Genomic DNA, 8277 nt, shown 5'->3' on the forward strand with positions numbered 1-8277 from the left:
CGAACTGTCGAACAAGCTGAGATCCTTCTGAATAACATCTTGATCAACGATAATGCTTGGACTATTTCTGAACCACCTCCTAAGCCAACTCCCAAGAAAATAGGAATTCTATTCCTTAGTCCCGAAGATATGCAAGAGGCCAAGAAATCTATGCAAGAGAAAGGCATTAGATCTGAAGATGTCAAAAATCTACCACCTATCGAAGAGATCCATGGTCTCGATAACCCGATACAAGTAGTAGAAGTGAATTCTCTGCGTAAGTTTGATGAGAGTGATATTCCTTTTGACAAACCTTCTAGCCTATGCTTTGATGAATTTGACAAGTTTGTTGCCAAACAACAGAGTTTCAATGATTATATTAGCAGACATTTGGAACAACGTACTCGTATGCTTAGTCATTTAAGTGCTTGTGTAGACAGAAATGTCAATGATGTGAAGCTTCTGAGTAAACATGCCTCTATGAGTACTACTCAGGTAGAACAAGTACTTAAAACTCAGAATGACTTGCTCAATGAATTAAATGACAACTCTGTCAAAGTCATTACTAGAGGAGGCAAAATGACTCAGGAACCTTTGTATCCTGAACGCCATCCTAAGAGAATTGATCAAGATTCTCAAGGAATTAATGCTGATACACCCAGTCATCCTAAGGAGAAGAAGAGGGATGATAGAAACCTACATGTCAGTTCACCAAATACTGGCACACCTGAAGAACCAAATGATATTTCTGCGTCTGATGCAAAAACACAGTCTGGTGATGAACATGAACCTGGTGACAATATGGACAGTGATGTTCATCATAATGCTCAACCTAGCAATGATGAGGATGTGGAGATTGAACCTACGGTTAATCCTGATAACCCACAACCTAAGAGGTAAGATAAGAATGACTTCACTGCTAGGAAGCATGGTAAAGAAAGGGAGCGATGGGTTCACAGACCTATGCCCTTTCCTCCTAAGCCATCCAAGAAAAAGGATGATGAGATTTTTGAGCGCTTCATTGAGATGATAAGCCCGTCTTTCTGCAGATGCGGTTAACTGATATGCTCAAAATGTCTCTGTATGCCAAGTACATGAAAGATATCGTGATTAATAAACGGAAGATACCAGATCTTGAGATCTCCACCATGCTTGCCAATTACACTTTCAAAGGTGGAACTCCTAAGAAACTTGGTGATCCCGGAGTGCCCACTATACCTTGCTCCATTAAAGGAAACTACGTAAGAACTGCCTTATGTGACCTTGGAGCCGGTGTTAGTGTTATGCCGTTCTCTCTTTATCGTCGACTTGAACTGGATAAGTTGACAACCACTGAAATTTATCTGCAAATGGCCGACAAATCAACTACTTTCCCTATCGGCATTTGCGAGGATGTGCCTGTTGTGGTTGCTAACACCACTATCTTAACACACTTTGTTATCTTGGATATTCCCGAGGACGATGCCATGGCTGTCATCCTCGGCAGACTCTTTTTAAACACTGCAGGGGCTGTTATAGATTGCAACAAAGGCAATGTCACTTTCCATGTCAACGGCAATGAGCATACAGTGCACTTTCCGAAGAAACGATATCAAGTACATTGCATCAATGCTATCGAAAAAACTTCATCGATTCTCATTGGGAGCTTTGAATGCCCTATTCCTCGTGTCAAGATGAAGTATGATTTGCTTGTTGGGGAGATACATATCCCTACTGAGGTGACTTAGTGGCTATTCAAAAATTCTCCGTTCTCTTTTGCGATTCGAGAAAGTTTTGTCATGAGGATTTGATCAACCCCATTGACGGATTTCTTTCGATGACCATGGAATGGATGAATCAAGGAGTCACATACCTCTGTTTTAAGCATTCACTTTATGTTGCTTAGAAGAAAAATAATAGATTTAGTTTAGTTTTTCTTGTTTTCTGTTTTAGCGTCCCGGAGAAAATACCCCGAGTTGGTCCTGGAAATCAAATATGATTTTTTCTGGAATATTTGAAAAATAATGGGACTGAGAGCTGGCGAGGGAGCCACCTCAGTGGGCCACAAGCCCTGTAGCCGCCGCCCCCCTGGTGGCGGCTACCAAGCTTGTGGGGCCCACAGGGACCCCCTCCACTCATTCCAGCTCCCATCCTCTTCTTCCACCTCCAGAAAAAATCTTTTCGCAGCTCAAACCCGTGTTCTTGCTCATTTGGCTGTGATTTTTAATCTCCTTGCTCAAAGCACCATTCTCCGAACCGTTTTGCGGAATTTACTCCTTGGTAAGTGACTCCCCCATTGGTCCAATTAGTTTTTGCTCTAGTGCTTTATCCTTCGCATATTCTTGCTACCTTGGTGACCCTGTTCTTGAGCTTGAAATGTTAATTTTAGCTGGTCCCAAGTAGTTTTAGCGCGTGATACGGTCTCTAGGCACTAGTAGGAGTAATTGCTACAAGGTGTGGTTGGTCTTCATTCACTTTTCTCTTGAACTTCAAAAATTTCAACAAAAGGAAATTATGTTCAGGAGGAAGTTTCATGGTGGTTCCTCAAGTAAGAAGGGTCCCCGTCTTTCTTTTCGGGAGCCCGAACCTTATCAACTAAGGGACGCACCGGTGCAACCATGTGAATGGCCTTCCGATGAGTTCATGATCGAAGCAGGCTTCAAGGATGAGTTTGATACACTTGTCCGCAGTGTCGGGTTAGCAAAGTTCCTATCAGATAAATGTGAAGAGTATGCTATGCTCACTGCCTCTTTCGTGCGTAGATTTAAATTTTCAGTTGGCCGTGACTCATCCATACTGTTTGATCTGTATGATAAATCCTACACCATGGATTTGAAGGATTTCAATAGGATTTGCAAGATACCCGATGGGGGTAGTCTTAATGATCCTGCTAAGTCTTCAATTAGAGATTTTGTCTCAAGTATAACTGTTGGAGAAACTAGAGACATCACGCAAGCTACCATAGGAAGCATTCATTTCCCTGTCTTGCACTACTTTGCCCTCTTCATAGGTAGGTGCATTAACGGCAAGGGTGCACATTGTCACCTATGCGCATCCGACCTTAGTATCCTTAAGAGCGCAGTAACAGGTGACAGGAGCTTCAACATGGGAGCTATAATAGCAAGGAGGCTGAATAATAATGCCATTGAGGGGGATTTCTTTGGTGGAATTTATGTTACGCGCTTAGCAAATTTTCTTGGAGTACCCATCCATTCAGGAGACCCCCCTCTCCGTACAGCCTACCTTGATCGTGTCGCTCTAACACGCTACCAGTTCCTTAAGAGGGATGATAAATCCCTCCTATACCGTTTGATATTTAACCGACAGCGTGTTTTCCATATTACCCTTCCTGCTCCTGCTTTCTTTGACTTTCAGGTAAAACGGAGATACTACATAACCATAGGAGAGGCAGAGGAGTATGAGAGGGAGGCGACGGTTGCTCGTCTTCGCGAGGCAGCTATTTAGGCAGTGGCTGCAGCACTCCCGTATAACACCCATTATGATTTTGGGTTTCGCCAGGACCATCCATGGGAGTAGACCAAGCTAGGACAAAAGCCTAAGCTTGGGGGAGTACGTGTTCTCACCGACCTTACATTCATGCTTATGCTTTCACTTTGTTAGTTGGTGTTTACACTTTGCCACTGTATTATCCATGCTAGTTTATTTTCGTTTTCTTGTTTTCTTGTTTTGTGTCCTTGTGAGAAAACCCAAAAAGATTTTCCTTTCTTCTTTTGCTTGTTGGGATTTTTCCCGTGTAAATAGTTTTCTTTTTCTTTGGGTCAAGGTAGAAGATATTGGTTACAATGTTTAGTGGCTCTTGCATGCATACATGTTTAGCTTTCAAAGAGCCATATTACTTTGTCTTCTCCTTTGTGTTTGCCTGCAGATTCAGCTTAGTCCAATGCACGAGCACTCTTATTATTGTTCACATCGTTCGATCGTGCAAGTGAAAGGCAACAATGATGATACATGATGAAGTGATTGAGACTGGAAAAGATGGTATGAACTCTATCTATTTTGTTTTTGTAAATATGACTAGTTTGTCGTCCCAGATTCAGCTTTGTTGTGAGACAACCATGTTTGCAATGACAACTTAGAGATCATAGTTTCTGATGTCATGCTTAATTAGCTGAGAGCTTATAATGGTTTGTCTTGAATGCCAACATACATTTTGAGATGACTATAATGTAGTATGATAGGATGGTATTCTCCTTTGAATGATTCAAGTGGCTTGACTTGGCGCATGTTCATGCATGTAGTTGAAACAAATCAACATAGCTTCTATGATGTTCGTGTTCATGGTGATTTATATCATGTTCATGCTTGCACTCAATGTTAGTCAAACTCATTGCATCTTGATGACTGTTGTCGCTCTCTAGTTGGTCGCTTCCCAGTCTTTTTCTAGCCTTCACTTGTACTAAGCGGAATACTGTTTGTGCAACCACTTCCATAAACCCAAAAGTTTTTCCATGAGAGTCCACCATACCTACCTATTTGCGGTATCTACCAGTTGTTCCAAGTAAATTTGCATGTGCCATTCTCTAAACCTTCAAGAAATAATTTGTTTTGCATGCCCGAACCGCTCATGTGGTGACAGGGGGCTATTGATATCTTCCATGTTAGGCGTGTTATCCTCGACATGTGTTTATTCACTGTCATTCACGAGAAAGGGGCCAGTAATTGAAATGCCCAGTTCCACGCTTAAATCGAAAACATAACTGTAAAACAAGACTCCCCCCCCGGATTGATGTTAGTATGGACGGTACTCGAGGATTCGGCTAGCCATGGAGTGTGATTGATTGATGGTGGGGGAGTTAAAACTTTACTTTTCTGTTTGAGAACCGCCTATAGCATGAGTAGCATGAAAGATATTAAGAACTCTTGGTCATTGCGTTGACAATGAAAGCATGCCACCCAAAATTATTATCTCTGTTTTCAAAGCTTGAGCTCTGGCACCTCTGCAAATCAATGCTTTCCTCTGCGAAGGGCCTGTCTATTTTTTTCCTGTTGAGTCATCCTCCTCTTGTATAAGCACCAATTAGAGAGCACCTCTGTAATTTTTATGTTTTGCTTTTGATTCATATTGAGTATGACTATGAATGGATCTTCATTGCTATGAATTACAATGTTTAGCCAGCCCTTGATCTTTGAAAGTGCTCAGCATTTATGTTTTGCGGTCTCAGAAAGAGCTAGCGAGATACCACCTATCCATATTGCTTCATGCTTGTTTTGATTGAATTGTTGGTATCTGAAACTCATTATTATTTGCTCGTAAGCTGATTATGCCATTGATATTAGTTTACCGTGAGACCTTTGTGTCACTTCCTCATGTGGTTAACTTGTGATCTTGCTGAAATTTTGGTTACGAGTTAGACATAGTTGCAACAAGAAGATCAAACAGAGTTTGTCAAAGTTTTTCTTTCTCTTTCAGTTTGTGAACTGAGTTGCTTGAGGACAAGCAAGGTTTAAGCTTGGGGGAGTTGATACGTCTTCATCGTATTTACTTTTTCAAACTCCTTTTCCCTTGTTTTGGACTCTAATTTGCCATGGTTCATACAAAATATAATTTGCATTGTCAAAATACTAGAATTGGCATGTTCAAAATGCCAATATTACCATGATCCATGAATTAAATTTTTCATGGTTAATTGCTAAAAATTGCCATGGTCAATTAATAAAAATTGCCATGATCTATAAACTAAATTTGTCATGATGAATTATTAAAACTTGCAATAATGCATGAATTAAGTTTGCCGTGGTTAATTACTAAAAATTGTCATGATCAATTAATAAAATTTGCCGTGAAAAGTAGTTGAAATAGAATAAAAGCTTAAATAAAGAAGGATAAACTAGATAAAAAATATTATTATGTCAAATTTAGTGTAAACACTACGACAACTTCAGTATGAACATCGTGACAATTTTTAGCAAAAAATAGTCGTTGAAACATATTAATACGAGATCTAGTTTTGAAGATCCCGTCAAGACGAATTTCATGATAAAAAAGGATTTTTATTCAATTTTTGGATTTAAGAGATAAAACAATTTCAAATCTGAAAACCAAAAAAATCTGTTGATATCATTTGTTTGATGTGATAAAATGAATGATAACACAGACTTTTGAACTATATTGTTCCGTGTTATATTTGTGACACTTATCATTTGGGTAAGATAAAGACACGTAATGGTTAATTCACGATCGAGTTGCACGACTGTGGAGAAAGGCGAGCATCTTCCACGATCATGTGCATGGAAAATCCTATTTACCGCTCTGTGCGAAGCGGTGTTGAGGCTTCGCACAGAGCAGTCGGAGGATTGGGCTGGCCCAGGTAGGGAGGTAGCGAGGGAGCCTTGCCCTGTTTTGGGAACCTTCTAGAGGTTGCAACCGGTTTTTTCCGTTTTTGGGAAACTTCTAGAAGGTTCCCTAAACCGGTTTTTTTCTGTTATTTTTCTGTTTGTGTTTTTGTTTCTTTTTTTCTTTTTCTATTTCAAAATTGTTCTGAATTTTCAAAAATGTTCTGGAATTTGAAAAAATGTTTCGGAAATTGAAAAAATGTTTCGTAATTTGTAAAAATGTTCCTAATTTTGAAAAATGTTCTGGAATTTGAAAAAATGTTGCAGAATTTGGAAAATGTTCTGGAATTTGAAAAATGTTTAGAATTTTGAAAAAATGTTCCGAATTTTCTAAAAATGTTTTGGATTTTGAAAAAATGTTCTCGAATTCGAAAAATTGTTCCAGAATTTAAAAAATGTTTTGGAATTTAACACTGTTCAAGAATTTAAAAAAATGTTGCGGAATTTGGAAAAATGTTCCTGAATTTAAATTTTTTTTCAGAATTCAAAAAATTGTTCTAGACTTTAAAATTTTGTTATTCAAATTCTAAAAATGCTTTTTGATTTTAGAAAAATGTTCTACATTTTCAAAAAAAAAATCTGAAGTTTCAGAAAAAAAGCAGAAAAAGGAAAAAACTATAATCGTTGTGCACGTACTCGGCCAGCCCATTCGGGGTTCGCCCTGAGCGAAGCCCCGACTGGTTGCCGCACAGAGCGGCGAATAGGAGGACCCGATGTGCATTATCCCATCGTACCAATTGTGTATTCTTCATTTATCTCCTCTTTTCCTAGTGCCTCTTTCGGAGCGACTATCTCGATATTTTCAGCCAATTTATTTGCTTTACTGTTTTTGGGTAGGCATGCCATGCAATACACTTATTTACAAAACAATGAAACTCCGCAAGTGATAAGCATATAGTGATAGATATCACTCACCCGCTTCAGCCACTAGGCAAACAACGGCCAGCCCACTAGGAACACAGTGCTTGGGATATCGAAGGAAACATTTTGAGCAGGTTTCTGTACCTTCAATAGTTTGATTTTTTTCCTTCAACGGCTTTTTGATATTAGTATCCTTTTTCGTCGTTTTTATGGGTTTTAGATGCTTTTATTTCGTCGGATTTTTTATTTTATTTTTGCAACATTATGAGTTTTTTTAAGTCGCCTGGCACTTTATTGCGAGTTTACGAGTATAACATCATGCAGTACATATAGAATTAGAAATCTTGGAGGATCATTGTCCCAGTAATACATCAAATTTAAGTCATAAGCATATCTAGCTAGGAAATGTGCCAAGCCATTAGCTTTCCTTGGGCAGTGCTGAAAATGAACATTACGAGTTAGTTTTCTGGGAACCATTAGGATTTTATACCGGTTTCTCTTTTATTTCCTTTGTTCTTGTCACAAGTGTTCTATGCTTGTTTTTTTTTGCTGACAGGTTTTCTCTACAAAATTATCTTTATTCATTTAAATTAGAAATATTCAGCTTGCATTTTATAAATGTTCAGTGTGCATTAGGAAAAAGTGCACCCTTTATTAAAAAATGTTCACCGTATATAGAAGGAAGTTCGATATACATAAAAATTTGTCCATCGTACATTCAATTTTACACCCGGTTTATATGATACGCGCACGACCCAAGGCCCGTTCAACCGCTACCGACGCGAGCGACACGCTTTGAAAGCAACTAATTAGATGATACGTCTCCATCGTATCTTCTTTTCCAAACTCTTTTGCCCTTGTTTTAAACTCTAATTTACATGTTTTGAATGGAACTAACCTGGACTGACGTTGTTTTCAGCAGAATTGTCATGGTGTTGTTTTCGTGCAAAAATGAAAGTTTTCGGAACGTCGTGAAAATTTACGAAGAATATTTGTGGAAAATATGAAAAATACCTACGCAAAGATCCACCGGAGGGGATGGGCCAGTGGGCCACAAGCCCTGTAGCCGTCGCCCCCCTGGTGGCGGCTACCAAGCTTGTGGGG

The sequence above is a fragment of the Hordeum vulgare genome, chromosome 6H (genome assembly GCF_904849725.1).
Source record: "Hordeum vulgare subsp. vulgare chromosome 6H, MorexV3_pseudomolecules_assembly, whole genome shotgun sequence".
In the NCBI taxonomy this organism is placed as follows: domain Eukaryota; kingdom Viridiplantae; phylum Streptophyta; class Magnoliopsida; order Poales; family Poaceae; genus Hordeum; species Hordeum vulgare.